The following is a 17,885-nucleotide window of genomic DNA, read 5'->3' on the forward strand; positions in this document are numbered from 1 at the left end:
CGGGGTGAATCTTAAATAAAAATATTCGCTGATGCCTGTATCATCTTGAAATGCTCATCAGATAAAACACTCGTACCGTCTGTACAGTTGCCCCCAAGATGTCCCTGCACGTGAAAGTGGCAGGTTGTTGTGGATTGTCTCATTTCTGTTCCTTCTGTTCGATGACCTTGGAGCTGAGCTGAAGAGATGAAAGTCTGCATTTCTCACTAAATGTGGACCTGTGAAGTGCAGACTGCATTGTGTCCCATCTTCTTCGACAGGACTCCCTTGGGTTTCCCATTATCTTCCCGGAGATGACGATATCAAACTCGACCAGTCGTCCGTTTTATTTGGTATCGAACACGTTGCTTTCTTTGACCTTGTCTGAGACAAATTATTAAAAATATTCTTTCCATGAGTCTTGAGTGCAGGAATTTTACGTTCCATAAAAACATTTTTTTTTTTTGAGATGAGACGCTGAAATAGAGAATTATGTGCTTCTCTTGCTCTCCATGCTCAGGGAAAGAAAATGACTGATGTTTGGCTTCGAAAGTCATCGTGCACACTCACATCAGCAAGGCTGCTTTAGCAGTGTCAAAAAAAACAAAACAAGGCGTCAGGCCCCAGGCTGCATGTTTCCCTGTTAACGAAGAAAGAAGTGGAGTCCGTGTTAGGGTTGCTTTTTCTCTGACCCCGACATCAGAGTGCTGTTAATGCGCACAGACGCTGCTGAAAGACAAGCGGATATTTCTTTGTTGGCACCTACAGTAACCAGGCAACCAGCAAAATGATCTTACAGCCATTAGCTGAGATCAAGTCAAATATCTGGGGTTCATCCCAGTGGAATAAAAAACCTGGACAACATGGCGCCGTGCGGGTCGGGCCCTTTTTGTCTTTTTTTTTTATTCAGGTGTGCGCTGCCATAAATCTAAACAAGTAGTCAAGTTGATACAGTGTCTCACCGGGCGGTATTAAGTCAGCTGAATTAATCTGGATAATTAGTGAATAATTAAACCCGAGGAAGGTGAAGCGACCTTTGCTGTTGAGATGATTTATTTTCTGGGACAGTGTGACTGCACCTTCTGACCAACCAACAGAATGAGACTTTGAACAGGGAGATTTATTTTTCACCATCCTAATGTCACCCGTTTACATCACAGTCATTACTGTGAGTCTCATCTTCCTCTAATAATGTTAAGAGTGACTTTTTTTTCCTTTTACATTTCTCTTCTTTGCTCGGGTGGCCTCGGTTTACGACAGAGCATCTGAGACCGCTCTTTGCATTCTGTCTCCTACCGAGTTATCGTGAATTTCTTTTCACTGTGGTCACAACCTTTTCCTTAACAATAGCCCCACAATTTTAGTGTTTAAAACATGAACAAGCCTGAACTATAAAAGTGGACGATTGAGGAAATTCAAGATAAGCATATACAAGTTTGTATTCTGTAATGAGAATAATTCATTTGGTCCGTTATTCATAATTATGGTGTCGGGGGGGTGTTTGTTTGCTTGCTTATCAACACAATCCTCTCTCATTTTCTCCTCCATGCAAGAGGCACTGATAAATATTACGATTCCCAAGCACACCAGTGGACTTTTAATAGACCAAAATCAGAGACTGCGGGGTCTGGCAAATAACATTTTATCTTCAAATCACTTTTTTTACGACAGTATTTACGACCGTGAATGCACCGCCAGGTTCTTGATTCGGTACCCACGTCCTGCACCTCAGTAAGTCAAAGTAACACTGAAGACTATTACTGCACAGGTGCAGGTTGGGATCCAAAGGGATGAAATTAGTTTGCGTGACATGCTGTAGAAACGCTGCACAACATCATGAATCCATTAACACCACGAGGAAGTCACAGGTAGTAGAAAGCTCTGACGTGTGTTCGTGTGTCTGCCTTCAGGTCAGAGGGTGATCAACATTTTATTGTCGTCGAAGCCGAGTTCCACAGCAGGCGTTTCCGAGGGGCCCTGTTTACATAATTGGTTTACATAATTTAGTTTACATTATTATAATAAAGGAATTAGAGAGAGGGGGGAGCGACAGAGATGTGGCTGTTCCGCTAGGATAGGAAAACAAATGAGTTAGATTAAAATGAATACAGTTATTTTTAAAAATAGAAATACGTGCAGAAGCAATGAGGTGCCTTTCAGCAAATACCTGAAGGCAAATACTGAAGGATGTTAAACCCCCACGTGAGATTTGATGCATCTGCAATAGGGCCAATAGAGAAAGGAGAGTAGAGGCGGCAGCTGGAAGATTGGACTTTTCAGTTGAAACGGCAGGATGGTCCTGCAGGATTGGAGGCTGGGGAGTCCGGTGGGTGTCGAGCTGAAAGGCGGAACGACAGTAATATTTAAAGAGCAGAGGCTGATTGGTTCGAGGGTCGCTGGCAGAACAATCATAACAGTGATGTCGGAGCTGAACGGGACGACGACAGTGTGGGAAAGAGGAAGTGACGGATCAGATGGAAGTGTTACCATGACGACAATAGCAGAAATTCTCGACAGTAGGAAAAGTTACGGATTTTGTGATTTTTAAAAAAATTATTATTATTTGTTTTAATCCGTGCAATAATTGTTGACATGTTTTAGTGAGGAATGAATTGAATAACAGAACCAGTGCAGGATTTCACCCGTATGGGCCCTTATTGTGTAATTTGCTCATATAGTTTGTATATTTTTTTAGATTTTCATATGTTGGATGAACGATGATCGGGTCGCAATCACCTAATTGTAATGCAATGATGGCAACCGCTGGTGGTATTTGTAACTAATAGTTTTATAAAAATTACTTTGGGAAAGTATTTGATTGCTTTGACCATGTTAGACTGCTTGTCAGAGATGATTGCTGTGGGTAAAAAACAAATAATAATGTGATCCCAATATAACCTCCTTCTCAAAACAAAACAGAAACAGGTGGCCTCTTTAAAATGAGTTGCTGTGTGTGTTTGTGCACCCAAAGCTGGAGAAGAGTATACATATTATCTGCTCTCGCAGCAATGATTGCAAATACGAAGTTAACCTTAAAATGAAAAACAACAAAAGGGGGAAACAAAAGTCAACAGACATCCAATGCTTGTTTTTTTTTCTCATTTCAGTATGACACTATTTCGTTTCAAATCAGAGGTGCTATTTTTCAGTTTCGAGGAGAAAGTCTCACCTCACCTCCGCCTTTGACGGCGGACAAGTCCAACGCTCGTGCACTGAGCCGGTGGGAAATGCACCTGCAAAAACAAAGCAATCTCCGTGAGATCACACATCTGCAGCCACCTCCCCTCTCGCTAAATCTATTCAAGAAGAATAGTTTGTGTTTGTCCAATTGGAAAAACCTTGTTTCTCTAAAAGCACAAAACAATGAATTTCTGTGGTTCACTTCTCCACACAAATGCATGTCCGAGCCTTTCATTGATTGCCCGTGCTCCATCAATCCAGTTCAGGTGTTTTCCTTTTGAATTCGGCCGCTCCGCTAAGTTGTTTTTACCGGTATTTCAGCCGGTCTTGTGTCTTTGTTATATTCTGTTTTACTCGAGATGACACAAACACGATAGCAGGGTTTTCACTCGCCCGTGCGGAGGCTTGTTTCAGTGTATCATTGCTTATATTAATGCACTGCCATCTTTGCTGTATTAAAATGCTGCCCTGTTCTCATCATCATAATTACTCTTCCACGGATAATATATGTGTCCTTTGCCCTTTTACTTTAGAGGGAGATAATATCATGCTTGATGCTCTGACTTTATTGGATCATGAATTTTGAGCTCTAATTGTGCATGCCATTTTTTAATTAGCAAGTTATTATAGGGGGTTGCATTGCAGATGTGTGTGGCACTCCTAGCCCAGCCACCGAGTTAATGTGTTTGGCAGGGAGCATGACACCTCATACCCTTGGTTAGAATACCTATTTTAGTGGGCTGGCAATATGACACACCTTGTGCACAAACCACTCCGGCAGGTCTGCTTATGCGCTGGCTGTTAGCGATAGAGCTTTTGTTGAGCTGATGAGAGACCGTTGGACTGCTGTGGCTCACTAACCCGAGAACTCACGTAAGCAAGCTGAAGGATCAGTCGGTGAACTCTACTATGATCTCTCTCCAGTCAGCTCTAACTTTCACTTTTTTTTTTTTTTTTTTTTTTTTTGTCAGTAAAAAAAATAGTCTGGACAGGAATTTTTCTTACCACTTCGCTTTCATTACTGTTTATCCCTGAAACTTAATTTCACAAACAGCTCATGCTCAAAAACATTTAATAAAAAGAGCATAAACTCAGAAACAGATTACGTGCGGGCGCAATTTGAATATGATGAGCCTCTACCAGGGTAGGATTTTGTAAGAATTGCAAGAATTACAGACAAGCTTAAATTTAGGCAATACAAAAAAAAGGGTTTTGATAAATAAACGTACTGCTACTAATTACAGTTTTAGGCAGGAGCAGCTTGTGCTGGTATTATTTTACATCCCTTAAAACCACCACCAATAAAAGCCATTCAATGTGACAGATATCTTCAGTCTCCCCATTAACAATCATCTGACAATTGAAACATGCTCAGTCTCAATACACTCAATTTATTTTCTTTTATTTATGTGACTGAGACATTTTAATGACTTATTTAGCATTTAAGAAGGAGATTTAACTCCATTATAGCAGTCACAGTTATGAGAAAAGTTTCAACAGGAGTAAAACAGTGTCTCTTCACTGACATAAAAAAAAAAAAAAAATACTCTAAGTGAAATGGAGGCAAAAAGACACTTTACGTCGTCCCGTTTTTTTACTTTTTGATGCATCATGTTAGTGTTGCAACCATAAACTGTACATACAAGTGGACGTAGCGAGCATAGTATCGTCGCGTTTCCAATCAGATCGCTTCAGATCCACCGCTCGCTTCCTCCCCAGCTCGTCCAAATTTGGTCACTTCTGGCTCCAAAACGCTCCGAACCAGCAAGATGGCCAATATCCGAACTCGAGGCTTCATAACGGCCGTTCACAAGCCGATTGGTGACGTCAAGGAGACAACGTTGACGTTCTGTTAATTCCTTGATTACGTCCAATATCACACGATTTTTGTATTTCTTGTTTAAGACGAGGGAAAGAATAGTGTTGGAACAAATAAACTTTACAGTATGATTAAATCGAGGGCACTATACTCTCGTCCCCCGCATGAAAGTCAACTTCAAACTCAACACTCTCCGCTGCATGTCAGGCTCACGCCCGTCTTCATTGGCACCGAACATATATTGCGGGGTGCAGAATCATCGAATATGGATGTAATTCTTGGGGATCGTGTTCTGCAGCGCTGACATGTGCACTGATGCTGCCAGATGATATCTACGTCTTCCTCGTGCTCAGTTGCTCGCAGGGCATATCGCTTGTAAGAATACGTATCACTCTACAGACCTTTTCCTACAGTACACACGTGTAAAAAAAAAAAAGAAGTATTTTCCAGCTTCCAGTAAACGTGTCCAGCTTAGAAAAAAAAGTTCACGTCTTGCTGTTAATATTCTCCTCATCTTCATATATGTTGCCGTGTTTCTACTTGTTATCCCTTAGCTGGCTCTGCACAGATCCAGCGTGAGGTTATTGAAACACCGTGTTGGCCTCGTCCTTGAATTCATCATTTTCACTTTGGTTCGAAACATTTCCAGCCCCCTTTTTTTCTTCGCACGAACGGTGCATCCCCTCTATCTGCAAGAAAATTCAGCCAAAACAGTCCTGACCGTTTAGCAACACGAGTACAAATACTTGACTCTCAGCAGTTCAGTATTCATGACCCGGCTGGTCGTGCTGCTGCTGATCGGTTACTGTCGAATCCTTTCTGTGCCATTTTGTGCCAATTGCACATAAAGAAGTAGAAAAATAGAAATAAAGGTCAGACATTTTGTACTTGCAGTTTGAAGTTAAGACGTGCTGCATGTTGAAAGTCACTTTGTTTTCCTGTTTAAAGCAGAGATGCTTGTACAGCAGCAGTGTTAACAGCCATGGGTGATGTTAAGCAGACAGAGCCACCCCAGAATCAACTCGTGACACCGAGCTAACGGCGGTGTCAATGCTGCTGTGGCGTTTGTCAGATGAAAAACCTATCGAGATGAGGCCCTGTCACGCTGGCATTCTTGGAGACTTGCTGTCACAAAACTCAAGGGACAGACTGTCATGTTTGAGGAATGGCAAAAAAAGTGATATTGCATTTTCCATCCTGACAGAAATACAAAAAAAAAAAACAGGTAAGTTTTAGATGTCCTTTCATGGAAGTGAGAAGATTTGGGTGAGACAGAAAGAGGAAAAATACAATATGTTTTGCTTCCTTTTAGCCTGAACCGGTGTATCCTTGTAAACACTGATAAGCAGGATTAAATATTCTTATAACATTTTAATTCTCAGTGAAATTGTGCCTCACACACCTGCAAACAGCATTCTGAGAGAAGTAGCGTGAAGAAAAGGTAAAAAACCCCAAAAAAACAAAAGGACAGTTTAATAGATTTGATATGGTATTGTGTGTGTGGTGCAGCATTAAGCTTTGTCACAACAAGGTGACACCTTTGCTTTGGGTTGTCTTCTCCCAATTATCACATTCATAAGTGCTGAAAATTGGACTGTGGCAACCTTTCAGACACAGAATTACACCCGGGAGACTTTATGGTTTGTAAAGGATAGAGGCAAACGTTTTTTTTGTTAAAATAATATGCGTGTTTCTTCGCACTTGAAATTAATTACATTTATATACAAAAGTCAATTGATTTATTTAACTTTTATTCAAATGATTAACTTTTGAGTATTTTTTTTCCTGTGGGTTGCGAGTTTTTACGCGGGGAAACACTTTTTTCTCAGTCGACCTGATCGATCTCTTACCTGATGATCCAAATCCATCACAGCAACTGTTTTATTGTTCTGAACTACAATATTTCTTCAGTTTATTGAACCTTGTTGCTGCCTTTGTTAAAGCCTGTCAAATGTGCAGTGAGGAGAGCGATCTCTCTCATGGATAAATTAATCTTGACAACTTCCATATCAAAATCGTCTCAATTTAACCAGCTGGTGGGCTCTCTGAAAGAGAAAGCACATGGCTTATATGGAAGCCTATCGCTTGGTAATTCATGTGAGGGAACTGTCCAAAGCTCGGAAAACACAGGGCATTCATTATTTAGACATGCTTAATTAGTTGATTATGATGGTAGACACCCGCATTTGCTTTAATAACCTTTTAGCGCTCAAGTGTGTGATGCTAAAATAATATGCAACAAAACAGTTGGTCATACAGTTTTTCCTCATTGGCTACAACACATTCAGAAATTACATTTATAAAAGCAAGATTTTATTTGCAAAATGCTCTAAAACTCATTAAAAACATGCAAACATTTCCATCAAACAGCACAACTTGTGTTTAAAATCATATTTCCTTTCAATCAATTATAACACATTGAACTAAATACGTCTATCAATATTAATTGGTTCAAGCTTAATTTGTGCCATATGTCAGTGCCAATTGTTGATACGTTACATCGTTGTTGTATGTTTCCAAAAAAAAAGGCACCCAAGTATGTCACAGCATGAATGGTGTTATTTTCTCCAAAGATGATTTGACTAACAAATCCTGCTGCACTCTGAAGCGGTTCAGACTTTTTTTTTGACACCTTTTCTGAGAAAGTCTCCTTTTATTTGTTTTACTCTTGTATTGAGGTGTTTGGATGCATGTGAAATGTAACACCTACAATAAGCACATATAGACTGGAGGGGAGGGAGGGAGATGAGGGGGGGGGGGGGGGGTAGAAAAGGTTCCTGTGAAAAGTGTGGGGTGTCGTGACAACTGTAACACGCATGGTTTCAACGACCATGGCAACCAGCATTCAATGCCTCCAGGAGGTGCCATCTGGTCACACGGCCCACGATGGTATACCTTCCATCTCTAAGCAAGGAAGAATTCCCCAATTGGGTTCAAATAAGGAGAATATGCAGGGAGGCATTGCATCATCACACCGGGCTCGGCTGCAAACCATCCGTTCACGAAGCAAAAGTGTCAGAAGGCGACATTGTTCCAAATGACGACATACGGAGTCAGGCCCAGGACTCAGCGGCCGTCTTCCCTTTGAGAGGAAGCGGTCTTTCATTCGGTGCATCAAGAAATGGGGTGAGGCGTCGTGCATTGTGTGGGTCCACAGTTGGTATGTGGCAAAAGGACACCGTCACTGGTGACGACGGCACACGTGACGACACTGGTTCCCCTCTCGCCCGGCACTGTAACACCGGCCCTTTTACCCATATAAATGAATACGATTCGCCCCTTCTGCTTTAAGGCACATTATTCCAGTTGCATATGGTTCGACGAGGCATTGCAATAACAAATCCTCACTTGCACTTGCTGGAGTCTTTCCTCCTTTACAATATCACACATTCTTTGGACTCGAAGTCTGTACAGCTTTTTCTTTCTTACATGGTTTCGTATAAAGACTCAATCAGTAGTAACCACTCGCACTGTTGATATTTCTAAATGTTCCTGCTGCCTGAATTTTATGCGTTCTGATCAAACAACGCTTTCTACAATAGCAGCTTCCTGTAAAGAGCTTTCCTCCACCAATGTCTGGTAGTTTGTGGATTCTTTAAAGTAAAATGCAAAAAGACGTTATGCTAGTCTTAAATAGGATTGATGAAGCAACTGCGTTACTATAGACCGTGTGTTCTGCCAGCGGGGCAATACAATATAGCTGACAGTGGTATACAGTTGTTATTTACCTATTCTCATTCGGAAGAAGTCTGGCAAGAGATGCCACAGTCCTCCGACCCTTCGTCCAGCCTCTCTAACCGACAGGCCGTGATTGACGACATGGTCAATAATGGTTGCCTGGATTTAATTTGAAGCTTGAGCTCTACTTTAGCCTCTTGCTGCAGCTCTTCCGCCACACACGTACACTCGTCTTCCTTCTGTGCTTTTGGCCTCTTGAATCCCTGCTTGCAAATAACAACACAGAGCTGCCATCTTTTTGCTCAAAGGAGTTTCACACGGGTGTACAATAGATTCGTATTCATGCAAGTTATTTCTGTCCGCTTGAAATCGACGTTTTCCTTTTGTGAAACACCGTTAATCATATAAAATTTCTGAGTCATTCTATGAGATCTGGGTGTGAAAGATGTTTCGGATGTGTTGACAGGCTAAGCGAGAGAAGACTTCTGCTGTGCTAACAAGGTGATGATGAAAATCAAGTGCATCCCAGTGAGTCTCGGCAATCGAGAAAAGCTGTAAATCAACCTCACCACTTTTCTCATTCCAGCCCTGATTGTGAAATATTCCAATCAACTTGACTTCCCCGTTAAAATTGTTTGAATTGAACACCTGTTTCTCCTTGAATGAGCTTCTGTGCATCTGTTTGCGGGTTCATCATTTGGGCAGCACTTTCAACACTGCGGGGATGGACGCATCCAAATTGTATATTATAAGCCAGCCGGGGCTTCAACCAGGCGGCACTCGAAGTCAATGAGCGGTCTGAAATTAACATGATGAACGTCAGAGCATTTTCTCTCATTTACCCAACATCTAATTCAGCCATCCCATGTATTATTAAACTGGTTATGTGCTTGTGCTGGGCAATATTCCAAGCCATTACATTATATGCAACTGTGCTGTCCAAATTAATGATAAAGCCAGTTCTTGTTATAATCTCTTATGTTGTTTTCACAACAAAACTGTTTGGCGTGGAAATCTGTGAAAGCAAAGAGTGGAGCAGAGATTATGGAAGTAGGATTTTATGAGCTATACTTTGACTATAAACACATTTCGTTGTTCTTGTTGCTTCGCTTGCAGAATGAGGTGCAGAGTTTAACACAAGAAGGACTTTTTTCCCCACTTACTTTCATCTGCCAGACATTTCTCTGTTCCTCCCTGAAATCTAAGTTTATTAAAATATGTAACTAGTTTGAGTTATCAGAATATTGAAAAGGCAACAATCTGCCCAAATACATGAGCCGGGAGAGGCCTACCAAACCCAATGGCACTGTGTGTTCAGGAGGCATTTATCAAAGACGTGCATAACTGTGAGATGGATATTACGTATTTTAACCAGCGTGAAGTAAACATGTTATGTGGTGGGGTGTTTTTCCAGGACCCAAATGCAAGCTCACAGACTCGAGGTTTCAAGTTCCAAAAATACAGTCTTTATTGTCCAAAAAACAAACAAAAAACTACAAACCACAAGGTGGCACCGAGCGTGTCCACTTACGTCCAGTTGGGAGGGCAACTTGACCGACAGCTCCAGGGGGACACGGGTAACAGGGCAGCCGGCAGACCAGCGGAAGGGACGGCGTCAACAATCTTCCGAGCCGGGAGGGCAACTCCACCGACTGGTGATTTTGACCGGGAATATCCGCAGGAGACACAGAAGCCGGAGGAACGGGAACAGGAACAGGACTGACGGAGAGCTGACGGAGAGCTGACGGAAGACGGACGGAGAGCCGACAGAGGACGGACGGGTGGCTAACAAAAATGCACCGACAACCAGAGTTGTGCAGGGGCAGGGTACATATAGTCCGGGGAGGTGATCAGGGAGATGCAGCACACCTGCAGGTGGTGATCAGGGGTGAGTGGCTGCATCTGCTGGGACTGGTGAGGGGCGTGGCCACGGGAGGTGAGTGGCGTGGCCACAGACAAAGACACGGGACACAGGAGGAGAGGTGATCGGGGGCAAAACGGAGGAAAAAACTGAACTCCTGACAAACATTGACTTAGGTTTTCACACAGGACACGAACAGCAGTCTCCTGGGTGAAGGTCCCGTGTTTGATCCATCCAATTAACCACAAACTCCTCCTTAGGATTTTTATGTCACCTGACTTCCTCCTGATTTGCGCTGACTGTGTGATGATAACCACCTAATCAATACTTTTATAACAGTCAGATTGGTTGATCAATCAGGATCCAATATGCAACATACGGAAGGGATGTCTGCTTTCTCATATTCTGGAACAGCTGTAATTTCAAGATTTCATTAGATATGTTATTATTTTCTATGCAGAAAAAATATATCACAAACACCAATTACAATTAAAATGAGTTGTTTTTTTCATTTCATTCAACCCGCCTTTAAATTCACAGTCTGCTAATCATGCAAAATGCCAAGGAAGACACTCCCCTGTATAATTATTCAGCATGATTTTGATCAGTACGAACATATTTCGTTGTACATGAAGTGAAAAAGCATAAAAATAGGAGTGTTTTAGCACATCCACATTAAAAATAAATTGTAGCATCTCCAGGCTATTTGACAGCAAACTCAGCACTGTAATACCACAGAAACAAATGCCTCTCTGTCGCTATTTATGACATTTGCGGCTTAATTGCAGTCTTGTCTAATAATGCTCTTTAACACCTACTTCTTCCTGAGCAATGATTGACCACCAGAGATGATAACTAAAGTCATACAGTGATGAGCTGTAAACTAAGCTGCAGACTTTAAAGTAACCTCCGAATAAGTTATAAAAAAATGTGGAAGGGCTTAAAATTGATTGCGGTATGATAATCTTCTGTTTAACTAACCTACTTCATATCACTGTTGCTCGCATTTTGGGAACATCATTAGATCGCTCCAGCGCTGTATAAATGCATTCATGAATCAATAGGGAGATAAGTTATGATTATGATGGTATTGATCTTGTCCGCAACACCTGACATGTCAAGGGAGTCTTTTTTTTTTTTATCTCAAACGTTTTACCCAAATAAAATGGTCGGCTGTAAATTCAGGCTCCTATTTCCACTCCGCATACCCTGCAGCTCCTCCAATCAGAAGGAAGACCGAGTTCAACGGGCCACTGATTTTCTGGACTCTTGAGACATTCAGTTAGCCTCTCTGCCTTCTGACTAGATCTCTGCCATAGCCTCATTACCCATTGACATCCAAAGGATTTCTTCTCTCTGGTGACTCACATAGTATGATCACCAAGCCCCAAGTAGTCGGTCCGTGTGTGTGTGTGTGTGTCACGGCTTTATTGTCCTCATCGCTCATTAAAGCCGTCCTCTGAGGGATACAATGGCAATAAACACAACAGCAGTAGAACGGAAAACATTGCCTTTCCCTCGTCTCGACCGCCGCGACGGCAGGATCGATGGTCTCCGTGGCGAGGGTGACAACCACAGGGTCACTCATCACGTCAAGCGAGCTGATAACGCGGGAGAGGATGCAATTGTGGCTGGCGGAATGGCTTTTTAATTCAAGCATTTATTGGAAAGGAGCACCGTGGTATTGCCCTCCAGAAAGAACCGCTCATTCTGTTTTAGGCTGACCTTGGTGCATGGGGGGGGGGGGGGGGGGGTTGAAGTTTCTTCATCAAATCTTTTCCAGTTCCCACAGAGAAGCTCAGGATGTACAGTAATTGTTTGCCTCAAGTGCCGTGAATCACATTCACTGAATTTCAATTCTGGCAGCCGGATCCACGGGGACGGTGAGACGGTGTGAGCGAACTGACGGAAAAATGAAAGTGGAGTTTGTCCATTCTGTTGTAAATTCACTGTAAACTATCCATTTTAGAATTAAGATGAAAACGGCGCTGACTGTGTTGTAGGTCTGATAATAAATGATATTCCCCTTCAAGCTGTAATTTTTCATGGCACAAAACCAAGCCATTGGCATTTTCTTTTACGTGTCCTTTTTAATACTTTCCTCCCAAAGCAGAAATGTGCATGGTTTTTCCTATAGCGGTTTAAACATTGTACAGTACAGAGATGCCTGAGAAGCAGGACCACACTTCTAACTAGTTTTGTTCCAACTAACTTTGTTAACATGTTAATGCTAAGCAGTGTTTACCATACTCACTTTCTTAGTTAAGCATTGCTAAATGGCAACAATAATAATAAAAAAAAAACATAATCCGTGCATGTTTGTACCAAACATCTGACAGTTGGTAAGAGATTTCCTTCAAACCCTGAATTAGAAACCTCATGGTGGCGTGAAAGGAAATAAAAGTGGCTACAAAAGTCAATCGGTTTGAAACTGTGGAGACCATGAATGTCAGAATTTCAATCCATTTTATTGGTCCACACTAAAATATCTCAAAAGGACAGATGGAGATCGTCATCCCTATAGAGCCAACGCCGCTATCATCGCTAAGTCGTTGATGATTTCAGTCCCAGCGTAAGACTCCGGGATAAGATTATCTAAGCCTTTAAGTGCTTTTGGGAAACAGAGCCCGGATCTTCTTTTTTTTTTCGGCACAATGTCCCGCCGTTTGGAGTTTGTTGATTCCACCAGCAAGCACAAAATGAAATGCACAATGTAAGCGCTTCACAATGTGAAGAAAGACTTTGATTGTACATCCGCCAACTAGTAGTCTTTAAAAATAGCAAAGGCAGTCGGATAGACAGGTGCCCTTCCCTCTGCAGCCTTTAATTTAAAATGAATAGCAAAAAGCACATTGTCGTTCTTCATTGTTGTTCCTTTCTTTTATTTTTGGATCCAACACCAAACATGCTGCAACGCACAAACTAACATCAGAACTCATCTGTTCCCACACTGTCGAAACAGCTAACTTTAGAAACAGTCAGCTGTTCATCGTCACGGCCGCCTACGAGCTCAGGACGTCCTGTGGCTCAACGAGGACATTTTGAACTTCAGGGCATTCGTGTTGTCACCTACGAAAACCAGCTTAACCCTCGTGTTGTCCTCGGGTCAAAATGACCCGCAACTGTGTTCAACCAAGTTCTATTTTATTTCTATATTTTTGTATTTTTTGGGATCATTGGTGATCATTCTTTAAAGAAATCCTCACAGCCTCCTTGTCACCAATGATCCCAAAAAATATGAAAATAAAAGAGAACTTGGTTGAACACAGCTGCGGGTCATTTTGATCCAAGGACAACACGAGGGTTAAGATGATTATGCACATTTTTTTTTTTTTTTTTTTTTTAAATGGCAGGCTAATAATTTCTTTAGTAAGTATGAATTTATTTGATGCAGACTGGCACCCTTAAGAGCTGAGCCAGGGACAAAATAATTAGCATTTCATGTTTTCCATCTACCAGCAGGAAAAAAAACCACCCACTTATTTTTAAACTCCCCCCATTGTTTAGAAAGTTTTATGGAGGAGTCTTAAACTTCTCTCCAGTTTCTGTTGACGGCGTGACATTTTAGCAGAACTGTAGATTGAGTGTGAAGACATAACTTGCAATAATGTCTAATTCATCAGGAAACATGACAGGAGATGTAAAGCGAGCTGCTCCATCACTGACAAGTCAGAATTTATGCACATGGTAAATGCCAAATGGAAATTGCAGAATAATAGTCGGTAATTATCCTCTGATATGTCCCTGGCGTACATATAGCATGCAATACATGTGCTGTAACAACATTATATGGCAGATAATAGCTCCTGTGCTTAAAAAGCCCATGTGCATAACTTTTAATGGAGAAAAAAAACCACATTATAATCTAATGATTTGTAATATATATATATACACAAATCCAAAAGAGGAAGAATATTTTTAATGAGCAATTTCAATTCATTAGGAAAGCTTCTGCAGGTAAAGCAACAAAGTCCCATTTCCCCAAAAGTTGTTAATTGTAAAGTGTCTGGTGTTACCAGAGAAATGTCGGTCTGTACATTTAAAGAATGTAGTCTTAATTATCCGAGGTGATTAAGCACTGTGAAAGGCTTTTCAAACGCAGTCATTATGGCACATTCAAATTCAATCTACCAGCAGGCAAAGGCTATTACAGCCAGCATAGATTTTGATTGCTGATTATATGCTTGGATGACTTCAAAACCTCTCGCTCACATCACTTCACACAACTGGAAGGAAGAAAGAGCCACCTTTCATTGCCATGCATTTATTGTTGCATCTCCCTTTTCACTTTTGCTGGTGCAAACAATCTCCTGTTGGCTTTGTGATAATGGACTACAAAGAGGGTTGGGTGTTTTTCTTTCTTTTGGTTTATGGATGAAAGGAGTGTGTCATCTGTTGCCTGCACCCTTATTATTGCACCTGTGCAGCCCAGAGAAATAAACAGAGAAACCCACATGAGACCGGACATTATCTGCCCGCCCAAGAGCCTGACAATTCAACGGCGTGACGGGAAACACAGGAGGAAGGGGACGCGGTATCATGCGAGACTCATCAGAACTGACCGTTGCTAATCACAAATAATGAAGACTGACCTTCTTACTGTAGATGTTGGTGCGAACACCGGCAGGGCACCGAAAGTCATGGTCAGCCGCAGTGAGACCATGCGCGGCGATAATCAAAGGATAAGTGGTTTTCATGGTCCGGCGGTGAGCGATTTAGATAACTCCCCAGAAGTAATTTTATCAAAATGCCTCATCTGCAGGCGAGGCTCATATTCACCTCTCCATTTTTTTTTTTTCCATGCATTTGATTAACCCAGTATGTAGTACATTATTCCAACATTAAAAGATCAGTCTTTTACGATGGGAAACGGTATCAGTGACTTTCTGATCTAATCAGGAAATAAATTAGAGACTACCTTTCATTCGAGTTGATAACCTTCTTGGAAGGCTACACAAAGACAGAGCTCTTATCGGCCCCATCTACTACACACTCTCTCCTGTAACTCAGACGCTCTGCCTGCCTTTGATGTGCTGCGAGAAACAGGTTGAGAATAAAGGAATTTCATGCTAATTTAAAATTACTCTTGTCCTCATCTTACAATATGTGAAGGTTATTTAGGGATGATTGCGATAGAGGGAAGAAAGAAGGACATTGTCGCTGTGGTGACAGCTCCAGCTGTGATAGCGCAGCCTTAGCATAAAAGTGACCGACTATTATTGCAATCTTCTCTTGTCAGGACACACAGTTAATGAATAGCACTTCTGAGAGATACATTAAAGTACAGTGACAAAAAGCTTGAAGATTCTATTGAAAAAAACAAAAAAAGAGTGGGCGGTAATTATTTGCAAAAATATGTGTGTCCAAATCTTATGTAATCTACGCTGCAGTGCTGCACAGCAGTTCTCTGTATCCCTGGCTTTAGCGGGCCCGTATCGTGTTGTCGGAATCACATGGAAACAGGGAATGAGTGCACTGCGCTAATCCCATTTTTGCATTTAATTACCCGCCACTTCAGAATGCTCAGTGCACCCTGGCTGCAGAAATGTTTGCAAAAAAAAAAAAACCCGAGGAAGTCGAACACCACTCGGCAGCACACTCTCCCCAAGGGGGAAGGGCTTGGCTGAGCAATTGTTCATACTCCTCACATACACGTCACATTAGCATATCTGCCTGCCTGCACAGACATTAAATGCAGGTGAAGCACAACCAGGGTATTATCACTTTGTTTATAACACAAAAGGCAGTGTGTGTGTGTGTGTGTGTGTGTGTGTGTGTGTGTGTGTGTGTGTGTGTGCGCGCGCTCTCCTCCTCACTTCATTTCCCACAGACAACATCAGGCGGCATGCTTTGCATACACATGTTTTTAATTGCCTGCTCGGATTCTGAATTCTGACCCATAATCTCTGTTTTCAGCTGCTTGTAAGCCATTTTTCTTTTGTGCCGTCCTTTTTCTATAGACCTGTTGTTTTACGGCGGCTCGTCAAAGCATTCACAGAACACCGTCTGGACAATGAGCGCAGATGTTGATGCGACGGAGTATCGTGTTAATTTCACTGCTGAGTCAATGAAAATTGAATGAACGACAAATGAATAGTCCTAATGCTCTAGTCTGTTTATTATAAAGACTCTATTTAGCACAGCCTTTCATCACGAGTATAAAACCATCAATAGTCACAACAGTATTCCAGAGCAGCTTTTTATCCCCCCAGGGAGAATAAGTAATACACCGCCATGAGAAGTCACTGTGAAAAATTTCCATGACTGTGCTGAAATCGCAAAAGCTGTGAAATTATGCCTGAAAAGGGGGTAAAGATACAAAAATACTCAGCAAACTGACTCAAAAAGGTAAATACCTAATTTTATAGTTTGGAAATGACCTTTTAATAGGATTAGAAAAGTGATACTTGCATTACGGATAACGATTTAACATCATGCGACCATCCAATTACAGTGCCGGGAAAGTCGGGGACAGCACACAACTTCAGGCAATTATTAATTCAGGACAACATTTTGAGGGGGGGGGGGGGGGGCTCCCTTTATGCACTTGCATGTGTAAACAGCAACTAATCATAATCATACCAACAAAATAAATAAATTCAAGAAATAAAGAGAGGGAAAAATCCCTCTTCTGCCGACATGAAAACCAACAGACGACGTTAGCGGTGTGATTAGACTATTTACGAGTCACCGCGGTGGCAGTAGGAATATACCAACAACTGAAGCTGGGAACATCTAATTAGTGGTGACACCTCTAAACACACAGGCTGTGATAGCATGCTGATTACCACACCATCAACACAGCAGTCGGGCTCCTCTGCGCCTGCTGCGCTCCCTCGCATTGACAGCTACCTGATAATACGATGAGTCATTCATTCAGTCATGGTGCCCACGAACACATGTAAACACCACACCATTGCTTTGCTCCTTCTTCCTCACTTAGTCGGGTTTCACTCAGGTTAATCCACCGAGGGTGTTGTTTTTTTGTTGTTGTCGTGAAGCTACAGGCTTTTAGTAGCAATCCGGGAAACGCGTGTGGATGTGCAGTAACACCGTGAGCTCTTAAACTTGAATGAAACAGGGCGTTCCTCAGCAAATCGTCTTGATGGATGAAGCTGGATGAAGACAGGGATAACGTTCTCTTGTAATGCATTTACCCAAAAGTGCAAGAATATTTAAATTGGATGAGTTGCCGTGTTTGATACGATGTCAGGAGAAAAAAACAAAAATCCTCCCCTGGTTTTTAGTTGAAACAGTGAAATCCAAAAGTGACAAGTGGTACAAGGTGTTTTCTTGTATTCTAGGCATGAAAGAGGGTTAAAGAAAACAAAACCCAAAGAAAGCTAAATATTTTGTGCTGTTCCCGGT

This window comes from Embiotoca jacksoni, unplaced genomic scaffold (genome assembly GCF_022577435.1).
Source record: "Embiotoca jacksoni isolate LCO1_2020_lvr unplaced genomic scaffold, fEmbJac1.0.p SCAF_25, whole genome shotgun sequence".
Taxonomy (NCBI): Eukaryota; Metazoa; Chordata; class Actinopteri; family Embiotocidae; genus Embiotoca; species Embiotoca jacksoni.